Consider the following 23,558-nt stretch of genomic DNA (forward strand, 5'->3'; position numbering starts at 1 on the left):
CAACTCTCCTTGCAATATAACCTATGCTTCCATAATCCCCTTGGCTTCAACCTTTCACTAGTCCCTGTCCTTCACCTATCTATCCCCTTCTCTGCTCCCACTGCAGCTCTACACAGCCTTCTGTTCCACCAATGCATCCACTAGTATTTTTTCCCCTCCTCTACTTCTTTCCTTTTCTGCCCCTCACAAAACCGCTGAATGTACCTGGCTGCCATTTCCTAGCCCCACCACATCCCTGCATGCTCCCACAAGCAGCACTTTACCATTCCCCACCCCTACCCTATAATACCTTCTCCTCCCAACATCAGCCTCCCTTCCTCCATCTACACCTATATACATACTTCGCAAGCTCACCATCCACAGCTCGCTTTTCTAATCAGGCATAGTTGCTCAAGTCCAACCTCGGTGGTCAGAGTCAGTGGTCATATATGTGTGTGTTCTCGGAATGTGTGTCTGTCTGCTACTTTAGCAGAAGGCCTTTTGGCTGAGAGCTCAAATGTACAGCATTCTTTCTGTTGTGCTGTCTGTGACTCAATATCTGTTCTATATAATGAGTATCAATCTAGCCTTCTCAAAATATTATCTCTCTCCTCACCCCCCCCCCCCCTCCCTCTCTCTCTCTCTCTCTCTCTCTCTCTCTCTCTCTCTCTCCAGCTGTTCACTTACATGATAAAATAAAACACTTGCAGCCGATATTTTCATGTTACATTATTATATTGCAATCAGTTCTACAACTCAGTACACCATCTTCAGGCCTTAACTGATGCTGAGGGGGTGAACCACAATCATATATGTGATCCCATCAGTGGTCAACACCTCTGAACTGGCTTCCATAGAATACTGTAAAAATGATTTTGTGTCTGTGTTGCGGATACAACACTTTTACAGTATTTGCTCACACCATATTATTCCCCACTCTTTTGGCTACAAAACCCTGTTTTTCCACATAATCTCTGTTCAGTGTGACAGCCTTATACCACCATCCTGGTAGGGCCTCTATGCCTGCATGGTACCAATCTGTCCAGTGGTACATGCCTTTGAGTATTCTAACTGCTGGATGAGTGTGTCAACACTACCAACAGAGATATCCAGCTGTGAAGGGAGGTGTTTGATTGTGGTCTGTTAATCACATCTAGAACTCACTGCTGTATGCGGCTGGCCAGCACATGGGAGATCGGACAGGTTTGCATGACCTTCTTGTGATGATGACAGATGTCTTGCCCAATAACTCATCACGCTTTTGTTCACTGCCAGGTCTCTATAGATGTTCTGCAAGCACTCTTGAATATTTACATTGCTCTAGTTTTCCACCAAAAGAAGCTTAATGAGAACTCTCTGCTTGTAACACTCCTCACTTACAGAAGTCATTTTGAAGGCTAGCGTATAGTGCTGCCACCCATTGAAACTTCACGAAACAATAGTGGCTGAAGTGGGAATATTCTATGATGTCCAACAGCAAATTTTGCATTTATTCAACCGAATTTGTCCAAAAAATGTGTTGTATTACTTATTGAATACCCTCATAGTTTCACAGATTGTAGTGAAATTAAGTTTTTATTCTCCTCTGAACAGGAGCTATGCATACGTTTATTTTTCATCCTGTCATTGTTTTTTGTTCTATTATTAAATCCTTATTAAATGAATGATTAATTCCAAATTCTTGAATTTCCGTTTATATGTTCTTGACTGTCATTATTATTGAAATACTGATAGACTTAATTCAACTGCATTCAATTTTTCCTTTTTTTTCAAAAACAGTTTATACAGGAATCAGTTGCTGTCTTGAAGTGTGACAGAAGAGGAGGTCATTCTCCTATTTCTCTGAAGGAGGTCCACACACATCTGTCTTAGATTTAGCAGTTGTTATCTTCTGTGACAGGAAAAATTATAATGTGGCATCTTAAAATGGGATTTAGAATTCTGCATATCATCTCCATGAAAATCATGAGTCTTTCTCTGTGTGTTTTCAATTTCTTACTCTCTGTTTCCGAGCAGAATATCTGGTTGTCTGTAAGAAATTGCCTAAAACCACACTCAGGCTTTTCAAAACTTAATTCAAAATTTTATAATCATATGTAGTAACATGCTTCATACAATCAAAGATTGTGACATGGTGACTTATCACTTCTAACATTAAATAAGACTAATAAACTTAACCCTATGTTATATCTGAAAACAAAGATGATGAGACTTACCAAACAAAAACACTAGCAGGTCGATAGACACACAAACAAACACAAACATACACACAAAAGTCAAGCTTTCGCAACAAACGGTTGCTTCATCATTTCATGTCTGCTTGTGTCTGTGTATTTGCGGATGTATGTATGTGTGTGTGTGTGTGTGTGTGTGTGTGTGTGTGTGTGTGTGTGCAAGTGTATACCTGTCCTTTTATCCCCCTAAGGTAAGTCTTTCCGCTCCCAGGATTGGAATGACTCCTTACCCTCTCCCTTAAAACCCACATCCTTTCGTCTTTCCCTCTCCTTCCCTCTTTCCTGATGAAGCAACCGTTTGTTGCGAAAGCTTGAATTTTGTGTGTATGTTTGTGTTTGTTTGTGTGTCTATCGACCTGCCAGCGCTTTTGTTTGGTAAGTCTCATCATCTTTGTTTTTAGATATATTTTTCCCACGTGGAATGTTTCCCTCTATTATATTCATATCATCAATTTTAACCCTATGTTATAATACATATGTTGTTACCTCTTCAGCAACCATTATTTTTTATGATTGTCATTAAAAAACCTATGGTTGTAATACATACTGTGTTACTTCTTCAGACAGGTAATATTATCTATGGTCATCATTAAAGAAATAATCTCCACTATAGTAGCACGTAGGCTACTTATCAGAGATTTTTCCTGGTCTCCTTCAGTATTTCTTAGCTTTGGGTCACACTTTCCCTTTCACATTTTATTAAAAAAATTCATGCCCATGTAATATGGAGTTTCTTCATGCAGTTTTAGTCTGTGGATTGTTAACATGCAACTTGCTCTATGTTTAGTCTCATTCTGATGTAAGAAGCAATTGCCCTAAAAAAGTTGTGGATTTCTCTTATTGAAGATGAGGGTCTCCATGCAAGTAATGGACATTAGATTTCAGTCTCAAAATAAAGGTTTGCAGTATTGTTTCTTTTAGTGCCCACTGTGGCTCAGATAACCTTTTTTAGTCTAAAAGCTTTGAGTAGTTTACTATTCTCTAATGCCAGAAAACAATGCTATGCCTAATGAATAAAACAAAATATGCATAATATACAGTTTTTACAGCTAAATCAGTGACATTATGTAAGCTGTCGATAACATAAATGGTATTGTTCAGTTGACTCGGTACACTGTCCATGTGATTACTCCACTACATAATTTTGTTTACTAGTACACCAAGGAATTTGACATAGTCTGCAGTGTCCAATTTTTTGTCCATATAGTGTATTTCACTTATACACTGTGCAGATTGTTTTGTGTTGAAATGAATAGTTTCTGTTTTTGCAAAGTTTAATTTTAAATTATTATTTTTGACCCTTGTCTCTCCTTTTCCAAGTGTGTGCTCAATACAGTGGATTAAGTCTTCATTGGTTTTGCAGTAAACTATCAGTGTTGAATCATCTGTATTGAGGATATCATGTACACAATAAGATGGAGACCTTTTCCTCTGATTTTCACGTGGTAAAGTATGGGGTTGCACAAGGCTCAATACTTGGTCTGCTAATGTTTATATTGTATGTAAATGACACGGCAACATCAGTAAAAGAAAATGCAATCGTGTGTGCAAATGATATATCCCTCATTCTAAATAGCAGCTCAATAAATAGCTTAGAAACAAGAACTAACAAGAACTGTCATGGAAATAGAAAGGGCAAATGAATATTTAAGTGAAAAAATCTATTTGTAAATGAAAAGAAAACAACCTACCTGGAAATACTTGCAAAGAGAACAACAAATGAAGAGAAACTAAATATAAGACACTGAAATTGGTTGCATGTATGTAGTAAATTGAATTAAAAATTATGTTTTACCTATGTTTTCATTAATTATTTTGTGATTGAAATTGTGTATGTATACTGACATACCAATTTTCACTCTAAACAGTGATCAAAGGAGGAATAAATAAATAAATAAAAGGTTGGTTTTGTACTGAACCTGGCATGGCATATCATTGATATAATACAAAAATAGTTACCCTTATATTGAACCTTGTGCAACACCCAATTACGTATGTCTCTCCAAACCAGAGAGAAATTTGTTGTCACTGTTATTAACAGTTGCTCTTTGTTTCCTGTCCACTAAGTATGATGACATCCAACTAAGAGACTTTCCTTGAAAATCGGATTGTCAGTTTTCAGTGAAGCAGGTTATGATTTACAGTACTGAAAGACTTGGTAAGACCACAAAAGATATCTGACACACACATTCTATTGTTGTAACATCTGCTGACTTTAGTTACCAATTAATTATGTGTATGGGTTGTTCTGTAACCTTTTTTGAAACCATACTGGCTATGTAAAATTATGCTCTGAGATGAATTATAATTTTCTTTCTGTTCATATACTGTTTTTTCAAATACTTTTGAGAAAACTAGCAACAACAAGATAGGTCCACCATTTCCAATTTCCTGTTGCTTACCTTAGTCAAACTGGTACGCACCCTTTGTCAAAAGACTGATTGACTGATTTTTTAATTTTATTTTACTATCCATCCATAGGTAATAAATATTGTACGGATGTTGTCTAAGTGTACACATAAATTTATTGGAAACCATTTCAAGGAAATGGAACATACAAACATGTAAATAAAAAAGTACAGAGAAAAATATATAAAGTTTTTGTTTGTCCATCCTTTCAGCAGGAGGTCTCTGGGACAATTGCCATTTACTATTGTGACAAAATAAAACACCTACAGCCATCCTTATGATTTTATTACATTTTGTTGCAACCAGTTTCAACGCTTCAGTGTGTCATCTTCAGGCCTGTATGCATAAAACAGTAACAATAGCATTATCAACTTATCAATCAAGTTATTTAGAAACAGATTAAAACAGAATGAGAAACAATGACAAGACTCTACAAGTGAATTTACACCAAACATTTGGCAGAACGAACAGCTACATCCATTGTCATTTATCCAAAACATACCATCACGAATTTCCAATCAATATATTGTGCAATTATACTACCTATTAAAAACTTCTTTAAATACTATTCATGATTTTTATTGGACAGTCAGACATACATTATCTGCACAACCCTGAAATAACCTGCTCTAAGACAATAACTATAGAAGGTGATGAATGAAAGGAAACAATACCTCACAAACAAGTAAGAAGAAGGATCATGACCTATGTGTCATGTCAAAGTTTAAAATGCATAGTTGTACACAGATGAGGGGCATATACTATGTCATATCTATAAAATGAACGTCCAAGACATGTTATAAACCGAATGTAGGACCCACATATGTAGAACATATGAACGTAATTACGTTTTGGCTTATTTTTGTGAACTGCATTTAGTGTCCACCTGTTTGCATTGAACCAAGAGTGGACGTTCCTTAGGACTTGATCAATGGTTGTTTGAAGCAGTTGCTTTGGTATACGTATTATCGCATTTTTATCATCTGTGAATAGTAGCACATTGCTGCACCACTGATGTGTAGATATCATTAATATAAACCATATGGTGGCTAGTGGAGTATCTACAAAAATGTAGAAACAACATGGGCTCAAGAATATTGCCTTGTGGTAGTCCTGTTTCCACATTTTTGTGTCTGATACTAAATTTATTTTGTGCTTGGAGCACGCTGACATCAGTCCTACAATCTGTGTACTGTTTTGCAGGTATGATTCAAATCATATTTCCCTGTCTCTTGAATACCTAATAAATCCAATTATTCTAAAAGAATGCCATGATTGACTATATCAGATACCTTGGAGAGATCTAAATTTACTCCTGATACTCTATTTTCTTTTTCTAGATTTTTGATTATTGCTGTTTCTGTATTTTTACCTGCCTGGAAACTGTGCTGATTACTGTTTTGCAATTTATTATGATTTAGATATTTGTTGATTCTGTGCTTCAACAGTTTTTCTGGTATTTTGGAAAATGCCAGAAGGAGTGATATTGGTCAGTAGTTTTCTATCTTATACTTGTCACCATTTTCAAATAATGGCATCACCTTTGAAATTTTCAGCCTTTCCAGAAACACTATTTCACTAAATGATAAGCTGGCTATGTGTGCCAGAGGGCCTTGCAATCTGTAGAGGCATCATTGTTATGATAGACACTGGCACCTCATCTACTCCTACCAATATTTTAGGTTTCAAGCTTATTATCACTTTCAACACTTAATGTTCTTTTGTTGGCTCTACCCCCATGCTACAAGCAACTTTTGAAAATTCTGGTTTTTCTTGTTTAAATTTAGAAGTTAATGACATTGTTGCATTTATGAAATAATGTGCAATACTATCACAGACTACTTTTACTATTCTGGTTGGAATCTCAACTCAACCCACTGAGTTTAAATTTTTTAGGGACATCATGAGTTTCACATCAGAGCTTGAACATTGGAGAAATGAAAATTTGAGCAGTTCCTTTCTCTCTTATTTGGATCTGTGTTTGGTTACAATTTATGAAGAAGTCACTTATGGATCCACATATGGCACTGGGATCTGTAACAGCTTTACTACTTATCATTAATTTAGAGGGGCATTATATCTCCATTTCACAACCAACATCACTTTTTATAACAGACTAAACAGCTTTACATTTAATGATGGTGTGGCATAAAGTCACATAGGAGATTAAGGACCATTCTAGTAAATATGTGTAGACCTGTAGTTAAGCTTGTTAGATCTCATAAAAAGTCATACAGCAGGTGAAGATTTACTTTATTGATCTCTGAGTAAGTTATGCATGATGCATGTTGGAATTATTTCCATCTTCAGAAATTCATGTGCAAAGTTAGCACAAGGACAAGAGCATTACCAGTTGTGTACATAATATGAGATGACAGACTGTGTGACATCTCATGTTATGTACATAACTGGTAATGCTCTGTCCTTGTGATACCCTTGCATTTGGATTTCTGAGGATGGAAATAATATTGAAACATGCCATGCATACTTTGTGATCAATAAAGTCAGTCTTCGCCTGCTGTATGACTTTTTATGTCACCTAGCCAGCTTAAGTAAAGATCTATGCATATTTAGCTTTAGATTTTTTTCTTGTGTTTTAAAAGTTTCCATTTTATGTGTCTCAATCCACACTGTTACACAAGGGAAACAGTCATGAGTTCAGCTGAAATTTTTTTGTAATGTTCACTTGCTGACTGACCACATGGTGAGGCTTACTTAGTCTTAGCTCCATATTTTCTAGAATGAAGTTATTATATATTTTGTTGTGCAGACTAAAATGGGACTAAATTTTTCTTTTACACTGTAGTTATAACCACTTACAAATCATCAATACATGTTGAAGCAGTTGCTGTAACCCTTGTACATTGATCAAAATTTAGATTTAGCCTGTTTGTGGCTATCAGGTTCTTTAAATCTGAGGCAAATTTGTCATCATTTCTTACATTTGTGTTGAAGTCAGCACATATATTTAGCTTCTTATACAGTTTTCCAGTTTTTAATATATGTAACAATATTTCAGATTTATATACACTCCTGAAAATGGAAAAAAGAACACATTGACACCGGTGTGTCAGACCCACCATACTTGCTCCGGACACTGCGAGAGGGCTGTACAAGCAATGATCACACGCACGGCACAGCGGACACACCAGGAACCGCGGTGTTGGCCGTCGAATGGCGCTAGCTGCGCAGCATTTGTGCACCGCCGCCGTCAGTGTCAGCCAGTTTGCCGTGGCATACGGAGCTCCATCGCAGTCTTTAACACTGGTAGCATGCCACGACAGCGTGGACGTGAACCGTATGTGTAGTTGACGGACTTTGAGCGAGGGCGTATAGTGGGCATGCGGGAGGCCGGGTGGACGTACCGCTGAATTGCTCAACACGTGGGGCGTGAGGTCTCCACAGTACATCGATGTTGTCGCCAGTGGTCGGCGGAAGGTGCAAGTGCCCGTCGACCTGGGACCGGACCGCAGCGACACACGGATGCACGCCAAGAGCGTAGGATCCTACGCAGTGCCGTAGGGGACCGCACCGCCACTTCCCAGCAAATTAGGGACACTGTTGCTCCTGGGGTATCGGCGAGGACCATTCGCAACCGTCTCCATGAAGCTGGGCTACGGTCCCGCACACCGTTAGGCCGTCTTCCGCTCACGTCCCAACATCGTGCAGCCCGCCTCCAGTGGTGTCGCGACAGGCGTGAATGGAGGGCCGAATGGAGACGTGTCGTCTTCAGCGATGAGAGTCGCTTCTGCCTTGGTGCCAATGATGGTCGTATGCGTGTTTGGCGCCGTGCAGGTGAGCGCCACAATCAGGACTGCATACGACCGAGGCACACAGGGCCAACACCCGGCATCATGGTGTGGGGAGCGATCTCCTACACTGGCCGTACACCACTGGTGATCGTCGAGGGGACACTGAATAGTGCACGGTACATCCAAACCGTCATCGAACCCATCGTTCTACCATTCCTAGACCGGCAAGGGAACTTGCTGTTCCAACAGGACAATGCACGTCCGCATGTATCCCGTGCCACCCAACGTGCTCTAGAAGGTGTAAGTCAACTACCCTGGCCAGCAAGATCTCCGGATCTGTCCCCCATTGAGCATGTTTGGGACTGGATGAAGCGTCGTCTCACGCGGTCTGCACGTCCAGCACGAACGCTGGTCCAACTGAGGCGCCAGGTGGAAATGGCATGGCAAGCTGTTCCACAGGACTACATCCAGCATCTCTACGATCGTCTCCATGGGAGAATAGCAGCCTGCATTGCTGCGAAAGGTGGATATACACTGTACTAGTGCCGACATTGTGCATGCTCTGTTGCCTGTGTCTATGTGCCTGTGGTTCTGTCAGTGTGATCATGTGATGTATCTGACCCCAGGAATGTGTCAATAAAGTTTCCCCTTCCTGGGACAATGAATTCACGGTGTTCTTATTTCAATTTCCAGGAGTGTAGGAATACACACAGATGTGATATATACTGATGATTAACATGTCATTTTAAGTTCTATACAACAACTTTCAATTGTAAGTTCTTCATTGAGATGGTTAAAATTCTGTCTGATTTCATAATCTACTGAGGAATAAACTAGCATGCAAGAGTCTCCATATCCATTAGCTGGACAAGAGATTGTAGCCAGTTCGTAGCCTGTAAGTTTATTGCAGAGACTGATATTTTCAATTTTAAGCCAGTGTTAATTTAGACATATTATCTTTACCTACTGTTTCATACTTTCTAACAGAATTTGCAAATCATAAAGCTTGCTCGTCATAGACCTCCAGTATTCAGATGCATAATGATATTACTGCTCTGTACATTATAAGGTACAGTATCTTTAAAACAAGATAAAGAAACTTCCACCTGTGTATTGAATACTTGTTCCTGATCTTTAATATTGGACCAAATGTGGTTGGAATTTGCCACTTTCCCTAGTTTTTCTGGGTATGAGAATGTAGGATGATGGCTTTGCTTTTACAGCTGCTTTCGTGCATTCTTTTGTCAACAACTTTGTTTGAATCTGCTGTGAGTTTTTTCTTACCAGATTGGTATAGGTATTGTCCATACATTGTGAAAAAGGTATTTTCATGGTTGTTGACAACCAGGAGTCTTATGTGTTTACATTTCCAAACTTCTTCCCAAGCTTAACAACAGCTGGCACATTCATGATCTCTACAGCAGAATTCAACACAAGGTTTGAAACACTGTGTGCATGAATGTTACCAAAAATTTTGACTTTGATGCCGTAATGTGTGTGTTTTGTCTTTTGCTGTTGAGAGCCAGACCAACAACTGTTAATCAGGTGTGTTGATTCTCTGGCTGCTGGACTACCTCGCTGTCTTATAAACTAGCATTGTGTTGGTTTAGTAAACTTTTAGTTCTGCTGTCATCAGATCATGATTTGTAAAGTGATGAGCTCTTTTATTTTTAGTATTGTGACAGTAAAATATTGGACTCTAATTTAGGAAAAGCTTGTTCTTAATTCTTATTAAATCATCCAAATGCTACTTTCATCATATTATTGCAGGTAAATGATGAGATAGTTTTTTAAAGAAGTCCACAGCTAATTCAACCCATCATCATTGTAAAAATTAAGCTATTGCTCCATATCTAATGATCTCACTTATGCAAAGATACAATATCATATCAGCGAAGGTTTCCAAATACAATTGGTCACATTTTCTCTCTTTTTCTGCTCATCAAGCGAGTTTCTGAATATTCCATAACTTACCATTAAAATATGTATTTCAAAATTTCATGGGGCACAAAGTTTCTTTGGACTTTCACTGAAAACTCATCACAAGCAGTTATTCCAAAATCATTACTCTAGTAAAACATAATACGCAAATTTTAATGAACTGATGTTTTTCTGAACTTTGGATTTTTTAGTCAAAGTCATGGTAATGTAATTCAAAACAACTATGATAGACAGTGCACAAGAGCTCTTGATATTCATACTGAGGTCATTGTCTAATTACAAATATCACTAAGATTGACTTATTGGAAACATTGTTAACTTTTGTTTTGATTTTAGCTCACTATTGTTTGTTATACTCAGTACTTAAATCAAATTACTTTGTGCAGTTCTCCCTCATCCAAAAATAGGGCCACGTCTTGTTCTTGTTGTTTTTTCTCACAAACAATATATATAGGTCTTTTTTAGATTAATAAGTTTGTTTTCCATGAGCCACTGTACTGTGTTGTTGAACATATGCAAGTGTTTTTCTCAAATGTCTCAAAATAGTTGCCTAAATGCAGCAAAGACGTATCTTTTGCATACTGTATCTTTTTCTCATTTCCATCTCTTTGGCATTGTTTGCAAATTAATAGACCAAGGTGGGACCCTATTACAGTTTCTTGAGGCTTCCAATACTTTATCCTTCTAATTTCTGATCTACATAAGATGAATACGTCCAGCCAATAGTCTACAGGTGGTAATCAGGTCAGCCAACACACTAATGTTTGACTGGATTATAGCATCTGATAAGTGTCATCAGTGAAGGAAAACAACTTTTTCCATGTAAAAAGGACAGGAAAGAAAATTTTAATGCTTCTTCTGTAGCATCATGAACAATTCTTGTAATTAACTAATTCTGTAAACAATAATTTCTAATGTGCAGAAACCTCTGTTGATCATACAGAAAGATACAAACAGTTAGTGTTGACTTCTTAGAACTGTTACTCCACAAGACTGATTTAGGAAGCAAATAACATACTAGGACACCAATGCAGGAACGTCTATAGCAGTTTCTATTATCATTTTGAAAATTTTATGTAGGGTAATTTAACACTTTCAGCTGTAACTAGACCTTGAATATATTTTTTCAGTATTTTAGATATGTTCATGATGAGGAGATGTGTTTAAAGAAATGTATTGCTGAGGTGTGTAACTGAATATTTGTGATACCTATGTCTTACAAAAAATGCATTCTGTGATTGTCTTCAAACTCAACTCCAAAATGAGGATTTCTGTGTACTCGGAACCTCCAGACTGTTTGGAAACAGAACTACTGTGTACATATTGTAAACATCCATTCTTCTTTATGATTTATTTCACCTCACACAGTATATGGAAAACATTAAAATCTCAATTTTCGGGGCCGTTGCCTTATTTGCTGCTATATCATGAAAACAGTTAAGGTGCTGGAAGAAGGTCAAGGAAAGAAAAAAAGTGTCACATTTCATAAAAATATTTCTTTTTATGATGATGGTATAGTAACTGAGCAATCATATAAATTTGAATGAAACCTTTCATTCCTTACTACCAGCAGCAGCAGCAACAACAACAACAACAATAGTAACAATAATAATATTAATAACACCAGTAAAATGACAGTACTAATAACAAAAGTATTAAATATTATGCTCTCCTTGTAAAAAGTCTGAACATGTGGATGTTTTGTCTAAATACCCAAAACTGTTAAAATTTCTCCATTCTGAAGGGAAGAAACAGTGATGAAAATATATATACATTGCTAAAATTATGATTGTTCTGTTTATTGACTGCTATGTGTTGCATCATGAAAATATAAACTTTATAACAAACATGTACATCTGCACAATGTAGCCATGCAGTTGGTGAAGTTTGCGAGTGATTAGCATATATAGATAAAATAACTTTCTTTTGCTTGCTGCATCTATCCTATCATCAATGTACTAAAAGATGCTACATTTAACTCCCCTGCCTATCTTCTCTCTCTCATCTGTATCCTTGCACTGTATCCTGTGGCTCTTGTGTTTCAGACTGTGCCACTAGGACTCTTGTTGGTAAATCATCTCACCTTGTTATTACTGTAGCAGTATTAAATGTTTGTTTTGTGATGAAATGTGGGTAGCAATAAGCATCTTATCTTGCTTGTGTTTATTGTTGTTTTTGCAGCAATCATTTCTATTGTCCTTGCAGCTAAACTGTTTTATGTGGTGTCAAGCATTCTTGGCATACTAAATACCAATAGCAGGGTGGTTTCTGGTTGTTCTGCCAGATGATATTACAGAATACAAAGAATACTTTAGCATGTGTGTGTGTGTGTGTGTGTGTGTGTGTGTGTGTGTGAAGTGAAGAGAAAGAAAAGAAGGCACATGTGTCCTGGATCTTCACAATATCGATCAATGAAAATAAAAATAAAAAGTTGTGATATTATTATATCATGATAGCAAGATCTCCATTTCAAAGCAATAGTACTGGCTGTTGACTTTAAAGAAAAGGTAAGAAAAGTTTCTATTTGATCAGCTGAAATCATTATCCTGATCTAATAAATTTTTCACAATGAAATTTCACAAAAACTCTTTTGCAATGTAAGCAGACTTTTAGTTAGTTTTTGCTTGGGTGACAGTTTGACTGTGTCATAGTCAATGGCATGCCCAAAAGCGTATGATGTTCTGGAATGATGAGCTTGCTGAGCTGAAGAAGCCACTTATCATGTTGTTTCTTGTACTGCTATTTGATTATGCAGGCTGAAGTATGTCATATCATATTGATTATGGATGTGATAAGCATCTGGTCTGTAAAAGCCCAAATCATTTTTGATTTGTTGGAGCAAGGCACAGATCTTGGTTGGAGGACGGAAGATACATTTGTATGATACATATGTTTGCTGATATGTTGACAGCACAGGATAAGTATGCAATAAATTTTGTCTTCTCCTACACATTCAGTTCCTTCTTATTCTGTACTCACTCTCTTATGAAATATGTTGAACTTGATACTTTGTGTAGCCATTCTTACTTGGTTATTTCTGGAGAAAACTGTTCTCAGCTGGGATAATTTGGTGCTAAACTTCTACTGTTGGCTAGTGCACTGTAAATAGGCACCTCAGTATGCCATTGCATCCAGATTGGTGGTAAGAACTGGATGCATACAAATACTATTGTTGTATGTCAGTTTGTACTAGTTTTTTCCCCTTTGGTGTCCAGGAAAAATAACTGATGGTGCTTTTCCATGTCCACAGTAAAAGTATTACTTTAATTGAGAGAGTCCAGACAACAGAGGGAATCGGTAGCATAAGTTGCCTCTATACTATGAATTTATCTCAGACACATTTTAAAAACAAAATTGGCTGCAGTACTGTTAATAATGCAGCATTCTCTTCAGAGTACACTACAAAGAGATTACTGACAACCAAAGAGACAGGTCTTCTTTTGTTGACAGCATCTGTTTCTAGTACACCCCCACTGAACAGGAAGTGTATTCCTAAGTCAATTCAAGTATGAAGTAGTCCACCATACAGCTGTCAATTTTTCAGTGACTGTTTATGCCAACTCATTTAATAGAGTCCACATGAACATTGAGACTGCATTAAAACTCCCTATACCAAATGAGGTAGCACAGTAATGAGACACTGGACTCACATTCAGGAGGAAAATTGTTCAAATTCCTGTACAGCCATCTGGATTTATGTTTTCTGCAGTTTCCATAAATTACTCAAGGCAGATACCAGGCTGGTTCCTTTGGAAAGAATGTGGCCTATTTCTTTCCCCATCCTTCCCCAGTTTGATCTCTAATGGATTTGTCAGTGTGGCGTGGTGGCTCAGTGCCAGATTATGGATCCAAAGGTCTTGGGTTTAATCCCTGGAGAGTGTAGCATTTTTATGTGTCACTTTTTACTTCCTTCACCTTTGACAGTATCTGTTAATGTGAATAATTCTGAGTTGCATTGTTGTTTGGAATCCATGTTAAACTGTAGGTCCATCTAAAGCGGGTTGATAGATCAGTTCAGAGGTTGGAAGAAGGCAAAGACATACCATCTCTAATTGGACCACTATTAGTGAAATACTGTAGTGTTCAAACCAACCTTCATGTCGATGACAGCTTTACCTATTTTTTACTGTTGACAGGATGTAAAGGTCCTAATCTTCCTTTTCCTTAAAATACCTAGGAAACAATGTCGCTAAAGGGAAGCTACTTTAAATGGTCAATAAAGTCTATTGAGAATTTTGTAAATCTTCCTCATAATTCCCTATAAATACCAAATAGTGTTCTTAAGTGTGTTGGCGGTTGTATATGGCTGCACTGATGTTACTGAGCAGGACAGGAAAGTATTGTTTCCCTATGCCTCTCAGACAGAATGGTCATTGGTAAACTAAGACTTTTTTTGGGTAGACTGAGTTTTTTAATATGTACCTACTTGTTGCATTACATTTTATCCCAATATAACATTGATTTTTAGGCATATTTTGCATTTCTGAGATGTATCAAACAGCGCAAAAACGCATTGGCACTGCTCATATCAGCTAACTAGGCAGTCATTTCCATATACTCTCCAAAAATGTATAGATGATTGCCAAATATATATTGAGTTCCATTTGGTTAGATAATGATGACAGAATAGTTGGTTGCCAAAATTTACATGGCTTTATAGCAGAAAACCCAGAAACCATCCAGATATATTATTTCTGATGTAGTTTTTATTTCTACACTGTCCAGAATTGTTGTATATCGTATATAGTAATTTAATTTATGTGTTTTCCCTTTATGCTTTTTACTGTACTTAGTCAGCTCTGTTAATTTTCAATATGCAAAGATGATAGTATTGCTAATTGTTATTTTGCCATGTGTAGCAGTTATGTGGCATGCCATACTAGAGAAAATTGTTAAATTTTAATATTTTTGTAGGTTCCTACACAATTATTTTCTGTTTGTACACACATTTTGTACATTGCTCTAAAATTTAACAAAAATATGTATGAAGTACCTTACAGTATACATTTATAAACTAATTTTATTAGTATGTTAAGAAAAAATCTATACTTGATCATTCTTAATTATAATGACCTAAGATTCAATATGATTTTTTATAATGACTTTCAAACATTTTTGCTGCCAAGATAGGAAACTATATTCTACGGTCAACAGATTTGCATAGATGTTTCATTCTGCACTCATATGAAAATGGTAGGAATGATATAATAGCTAAATACTATGTTCCCTGATGCCAGTCTGTACTGAAATATTTAAAAAATAGAATAAAACCACTGTATGGCATCACTAATAATTCACATGAATGGATAAAGTCACTGCCATTTATTAGTCTCTCCACATGCTCAGCTCTTATTCCTTCATTTATTAATTTTTTGTATTGGTTTGAGGGTGGATGAAAATACCTTACTAAAACAGTAATACCAAAGCTCTGTGGCCATGTTTAATTAGTTAAGACTTCTGATGGTACACTTACAAAATTTATTAAATTATCAAGGAATCAAATAAACATGCATTTCACATGTAATTCTAAATAAATCCTACTGCATTAAACAAAATGCTATTTACCTTGACCTATGTGCCAGTCTGTCTGGTTGAATTAAGGTTTATTCATCTTTTATACTCATCAGCTGTTGACAAATACTGAGAGAAAGTACTTGGTATTAGAATATCTGTTCCCAAGTTTTCAAAACGTGGTTGCAGGTGCTAAACCATGAAAGATCATATTTTCTAATGACTTAACAAAATCCAAACCAAAAAATATGAAATACAAATCCATGGTTGGCAGTTCATAAATCCATTGTACCTGTGTCTGAATGACTAAGTACAACATAAATAATGGGAGGAGTAAAGATAACAGCTCGCTGTAGTTGAGATGTTGAATGGTCAATAGGCACATAAACAAGACTGAAAACCAAATGCTTGCACTCTGTTGAGTTCAATTCAATTTATTTAGCACCCTTGTATTTCATAACATACAACGATATAGGATTTGTTATACAAGTTATTACACAGATAACAGTACATGAAGTTCATAGTTTATGTCTCACATCTCACTGTCAAGGAACATTGAGCATGTACATAGAAGAGTAGTGCAAGTGATCAGCAACTTACTTGACATTTGGGAGAACATCAGAGATATTGGCTATGAACATTCATTATTTCCAGGTTATGTCATATAATAAATATCACATTTGTATAAAAAGGTATATTATGTATCATATTTATTTTCAAAGGTTAATCCATAATATAATAAATAAATGTAAGTGTTTTAACAGAGTAGACTGAATAGGAAGGTAGTAGGTCCCTCGGTTATTTGCAAATATTTGTATCTACTTCTAACTTAACAATTATCGTTGTCCAACACAAGTTATTTCACTTTCTGCAGCTTACCTTATTGCTTCTTTCATCCTTTACAAAAGTCTACAGTCTATAATAGCTTGCAGTTTTTGCTGACAGGTTCAATTTGGTTTTGTAGCCTCGAGAAGGGACTAGAAGGCTTTACAATTCTTTCTGTGAATTCAGGCACTTATTTACAAGAAAATATTTTAATTTTGCTGTAAATGCATTTCCAGAATTTGCTGTTAGGGTTTTCTGCAATTTATTCTACCACATTAAGCCACTGATACATGGGCTGTGCTCTGTTAGTTTTAATATTGTTCATTCTCTTTAATAACTGTGCTTAATTCTTGTATTGTTAAGTATTTCACCCTGATGATTGCAAAAAATTGGTAAATCTTTATACACATGAGTAGTATTCAGTGAAATATTTATTTTGGATAAGAGCATCATGACAGATCTCCCTGTACCCCAGCCCTTGTATCAGCTCTCTTTTGTAGCACTAATGTTCCATTCAAGCACATTTCAGCAGCGCAACCTCACAGTTCTGTCCCACAGTTTATAGATGAGAAAACTGCCCCATAGCATACTGTTCTCAGAGTTTTATTACATAATTTTGTGGACAACTGGTTAAATAAGTACCAGATGGTTATAATTAAACTGACAGTTGCAACACAGGCCGTGTACATTGCAGGAAGCTAAAACATCGTAGGTACTACCCAGCCATGATATTATTGCACTTGGTCTCTTGTGGTCATTATTGGATACATGAGGTGATGTTGCAGTGAACAAGTACAGTGGTAACTAAGGAAAACGCATTGCACTCTGGATGATTTCAAGACAACTATGCATGTGATATCAAGTGTTTCAGCATGTCATCACAAAATACTATGATAAAAACTCAAGATAAACAGACTGAAGTGCCCTCACTCTCAGGTGCAATAATATTGGGGCCGACTAATATGTTCATTAATCAGTGAATTCACTGAGTATGCTGAAAAAAATAATAGTGCCACTTTCTACCACCATGTGAAAATGTGGCACTGTAAACAGTTAGAATGTGGGTGCAGTAAAGAGGGAGGAATGACAAGCATATGATCTGGCATGTTTATTAGGGTATAGTCACAAATGGCAACATGTGTTGAATATAGTCTCATGACTGAATAACATGAGGGATCCATAACACGGCATGGTTGATAGTTGCTTGCAGCATATCTGGTGTAATCAGAGAGATAAGTCATCGTATGCTATCCTTCAGATCAGGAAGATTCCAGATGCATCCCTGATAGACCCAATGTTTCAGATATCACCACAACCAGAAGCCATATGGATTTATGTCAGGAGATCTGGAAGGCCACAAACCTTCAAATCGCCCAGAGGTGGTGCAGTCATTACCAGTTGTTCCTCGAAGCAAATCTTTCACCTGGAAAGTGATATGTGGTACCACCGTATATTACATGAAATTTGTTGTGTGGACACAGTTGTATTCTTGCAAACCTGGAAGCATGTGTTGCACAAGGCATGTAAATGCCACTGTACACCCAATAGGACCACAAGGTGTCATCTCCTTAAAGAAATGGACTGAGAATCAAGGTGCTTGTGAAACCAAACTACACAGTCACATAAGCTTGGTGCAGTGGATGTTTCTGCACAGAATGTGGAAGAGTAGAACTACATATGTAACACTTCTATGCATTCATGGCATCATGCAGAGTAAAATGTGCCTTGTACATCCAAAGAATTTTACCTGGCCACATGTCATCCATTTCCATGTACTCCAAAAAATGAAGTGCAAAGTCACAGTATTGCAGCCTACCATGGGCCTTCATTATCTGTAGACAATGTCCCACAAATATATCGTATATATATGGCATGAGCCACCTGCTTTGGACCCCAGTAACTATGATTTTATCTTAGGGTCTTTTAGGCACTGGTTACTAAAATATTTAGTCACTTCCCATGCCCCATGGGTTGAAACATGTTTTATCTGTTTCTCATTGTCGTCATAAAATAGTAGGAATGTGCCATCAGCGTGTATAATTATATGGGAGTTAAAAGACTGTACATCTTTTATATGCAATAGAAAAGGAATTCGTCTCAGTATTAACCCTCGTGGCATACTTTGCAATACAGTTTGTCCATAGCCTGGATGTTGATTTTTCTTACCCCATTTTGATAATATAAACCTGTGCATCATTTTCTTTTGGTTTTGGTAAGTTGACAAGAGATTTGTACCTGATACTGCATACGTTCAGTTTTTGTAGGAGGAGCACATCATTGACCAGATGATATATCTTTGTAAGATCTAGAAATATGCCCACAGCATTGTGCAAAAACTATGTGACAGCTTATTTTAAGATCCATGTTGAGTTTTTGCAATGAGATTGTTTTAGTGAAAAAAAAAGACACTATCTGCAATAGCATCACTGGTTGAAGAAGAATCATTGTGAACATGGGAATCAGTGATACTGATCTGTAGTTTTATGTTTCCTACTTTGTATTGGTCTGACAATGCTCCTTTTCATTGCACTGGGACATCCGTGAAAAGATATGACAGTACATGATGTAATAAAAAGCATCTGCTGCAATGCTTTTCCTAGTGATTTGTTAAATGTATATGAGCCACTAAGAGCATCAAATGACATATCAAACACCCTGGAACACTCTGTCTCAAAATATTTGTAGCCTACAGTCACAGACTTCTTGTAGCTAAGCACATGCTCAAGAAAAAGAAAAGAAATTCATAATTCACATATTGCTTGGCACTGAAAGTTAGTTAAAATTCATAACTAAGATTTTTTAACAAACTTAAGTGTGTGAAGTGAGGATCTAAAACAGAAAACTAATATAATGCATTTCATACAGTAGATGAGGAGCTCACAGTGGATAATAATAATAAAATTAAAACTGCGTGTGATAGAATTTGGAAAGAAGAAAGGTTTTTAATTTGAATATGCTAAGTGTGTGCATGTCAACAGTATTAAGAATAGTTTTTATTTATTTATTGGTAGTTGCAGAAATGGTGACTGTTGTGAATAGATGTTAACCATATTTAAGAACAAAAGTAGGTTTGGGACATATCTTGTAATATTTGTGGTTGGATTTACTATTGTTTGACAAGCATTGCTATAGGTTCCTAAAATGTACATAATGTCATGAACATACAAAGGTATAATGGTACTGGTGCTTGTAAGAGGTTGGACTAACAGGGACATAAAGAATGCATATAAATAAGACTGAGAGAACAGATGAAGACTTGTTTGGTTTACCAGAGGCTGTTGTAGAGTGTCAAAAATTAGAATTAACAGATATGTAGTCTCATGAAAAGCAGTCCCAAATGGAAGTATCCTCTGATATCCACTTTTAAGTAACGGGACAGCATAGATTCAGAGGGAGATCTGCTTCAAGGCCATGTAATATATGCCCTATGGAATGAGATAATCTCTTCAGTACTGCTCACTCTAAATTTCATCTGCGCTACAAGTGGCAGTTGTTAATACTCCCCCCCCCCCTCCCCCTCCCACCACACAAGCTCATATTTTGTTCATTGTGGCTACCATGTTTTTATTAACAAGAAAAGCATTTTACTTATCCCACTTCTATGATGATTGAGAATGCTGTTGATTAATAGTAGAAATGCAATCTGTTTTCACTACACAGACAACAGAAACTGCTCGACATTGAGTGAATAGGAACAGTCCACTTCAGCACACAATGAGTTTTTAAAACAGAATGCTTATTATTATTATTATTATTATTATTATTATTATTATTATTATTACTGTTATTATTATTTATCATATGGGTGTACATATACAATTCGTAGCAGTTTTTTACACAGTTAAGTATGAAATGAGTATGCAAGAGCTCTAGTCTTGATTAACCTTACAGGGTGATGTCAAAGGAGTCTATCTGTTCCATTGTTTTTTGAAGAGGCATTGATGACATGCATCCAGTTTCCACTGAAACATCTCGTGGGACATTCCTGTGCAATGCATTCAGTGGTCTGCTCTGAAGTTTCACAGTCTCACAGTCCCCATTTATACAGAAAGGATTTAGCTCTTCCATATTGACTCTGGATCCTATTTAGCTGACACCAGGTTCTTCTAGGCAGATGCAAATCTGATACACTTATGGGGTCTTAAAGGCCATGAAAGTGTTTGCTGATGTTTTTTTCATGTCTCCTTTCACACATCTTCAGCCTTCAGCACTTGGATCTCAGGAACTGTCCACAATGGTTTCCTTAACTTCAGACACATGCTGGGTGAACTGAGAACAATTTCCCAGGCAGGCGATCTTTTCCCCTTCACGGCTCACTGTGCTTGTCCTCTCAGATTTGGGGAGGCAACATTACTGAGAGCAGGCAGCCACGGTAAAGGAGTTGATCTTGATTGCAAAGTGCCCATTGTGATGCTCATGGTATTATTCAATGAACATCAGTGTTACTGACATGCACACTCTTGTACCATACTGGTGTGCAATATTCAACCACAGGTTATGCAAGAGACAAAGCCTATGTGTAGAGGGTGTCAGTCTGAGCCCCCCAAGAAGTTCCAGCTAGTTTCCAGATAATTTTGTTCCAGCTCTTTAACTTTTCTGCAAGTGATGTGAAATGAGTCTTGAATGATAATGAACAATCCATTGAATTCCAAGATTCTTAAGGGGAAGGTTGTTCTTAACCATTTTTTTTTGCGGAAGGTGACTTTTAGTGGCTGTTTGCTAAGCTGTTGTTTAGATGGAAAGCTATCACTTAAGTTTTTGTAAGGTTAGGGCACAATCTCCAATTCCTCTAATAACCACAAGGTAGTCTCAGGTCTTGTGTGAGCATATTTTCTCCCTTCTCTAGGTGTTTGCTTTGGAATGAAATGGCAGTATCATTTGCATAGCAGAACTTCCCGGATACAGATTATGGTGTGTCACTTATAACAGGTTGACAACAGTGGGGCCAGCACAGATACTTGTGGTAGACTGTTCTTTATTGTATATGACTTGCTTGTTTTGTCATGAAGACAGACTCAGAAATACCAGATTTTCAATGTATAGAATATCAGTTTTGTTAGCCTTTTGCAAGGTACAATTTGCTTTAGCTTTAACATTAGTCCATCCAGCCACATTGTTTTATAAGCAGCAGTTAGGCCCACAAACACTACTGACATTTCTAGTTCTTTCTGGAAACCAGCTTCAATTTAAGTTGGATCCCAACTACTTGCTCCCAGCAGCTGCTGCTTTGCCTGAAAACTGCTTGGTAGAAGAATGCTGCTCCCTTAGGATGGATTGTGACTGTTAAGTTACAGATTCAGACTCTGTTCAGTTAGGCTGTCGTATGTTATGCATTTTTAATGTGAAGTACACTTCACAGGTACAAAACTTTTTCTAAAGTTTATGTTGGATTTTCGTATTTGAGTTTCTGTGCCCTAAAAGGATACATTTGGATAGGTTAATTTCTCCATTTTTTCCATTTTTACTTTGTATTGTGTAATTTGTAACAAATTGTTCACTGAGTTAACATGCAGTAGTTTCTTCAATGCTAAGAATATAAACCTTGCTGCAAGTTTATTTCTGCTGCATTTGTCACAAATTTTTGAAATACCCTTCAATTTGTTCACAATAACTCAGCTAAGGTATTCTAGATGATAATTAATTGGTGTACATATGCGCAAATTGTGCTTCACTCCTCATACTTATTGTGCGAGATGGATCTAGGATCATGCATCAATACGTATTTCATGTGTCCCAGTTTTTATTTTTCCTACTTCACGTTTTGCACTTTCTGGAATGGATTTTAACTATATCTAAAGTCAAAAAGTCTACAGTCTTTGTTTTTAAGTGAACTGTTCTATATGACCATCCTTGATGTTTTGACTGAAGAGTTTTAAATCAGCTCTGGTGATCTATGTTTAAAACCAATTTTTAACTCATGTTTCATGGATTTTGGGGACGAAACCTGTTTTTTACTAGTAAAAATCTACTCTATCTCATGTGTGTATTGTCTTGAAAATAAATATCACTCTGAGATTTGTTTATTTCAAGATGCGTTTGAGATACAGGCAATGAATTCATTAACCTGCATTCCTATTCTCGTAGAAATCTTTCACTTCACAGCAGAATGTGCACAGTAAGGAAACTTCCTGATGGATGAAAATTTATTAAATCTTGTGCTGAACTACATATAGACTGTCTCCATGTTATTTACTGCAAACATCCTTTCTCCTATGAGTGGTAGTTCAGTAAGATATACACAAGCCTGTGTGGACTTTGAAAAATATCAGCAAATCAGAAATATAGACTGAAATGTGAAATGCACTTGGATAACACATTTCTTAGGAGCATTTCCTGCAAAAGGCAAGCACGAAGTTCAAGCCCAAGACTACATAATTTTAATGCGCCAGGAAGTTTCAGTATATTTAGATTATTTTTTTAACTTGACACGATGGAAGATTTCATAAGAATCCCATTATGGTAAAAGAACTAGTTTACATATTTTCCATCCCGTTTCTTTAATATGTTGGTAGTTTTAAATCTAGTGGCATAGACAATTCTGCTTGCAATGTGTGCATCGTAGGCATGGCTTGGGCTTAGATTTTAATTAGCGGTCACATATAGACTTGCATTTCCCTCATAAAATTGTAAATTATAATAAGAAATGCATTGTTGTTGCATGAAGTCACTGAGAAATGCTGAATGTCACTTTCAAAATCAAGTGGTAATTAAAAAAGCAGCTAATAAATTATTATAATGAAACTTTTAAATACATAGAAAATTAAAATTTTGCCTTGTCAGTACAAATGCAGGGTCTCATATTACACATATTTTATTTATCTCTAGCATTAAACTTTCAATGCATATATGCGAACTATCTGATACCTTCATTAAAACTGAAATCTTGATTAACTATTTATCCTTATGT

General features: G+C 36.7%; 1 protein-coding gene across 1 annotated transcript in view; it reads left to right on the forward strand.

Annotated features, from left to right (window-relative positions):
• LOC124789602 (rho-related BTB domain-containing protein 1) overlaps positions 1-23,558 on the forward strand; it is a 385,406-nt gene that overhangs the window by 329,858 nt on the left and 31,990 nt on the right. The window lies entirely within an intron of this gene.

The sequence above is a fragment of the Schistocerca piceifrons genome, chromosome 3 (genome assembly GCF_021461385.2).
Source record: "Schistocerca piceifrons isolate TAMUIC-IGC-003096 chromosome 3, iqSchPice1.1, whole genome shotgun sequence".
Taxonomy (NCBI): Eukaryota; Metazoa; Arthropoda; class Insecta; order Orthoptera; family Acrididae; genus Schistocerca; species Schistocerca piceifrons.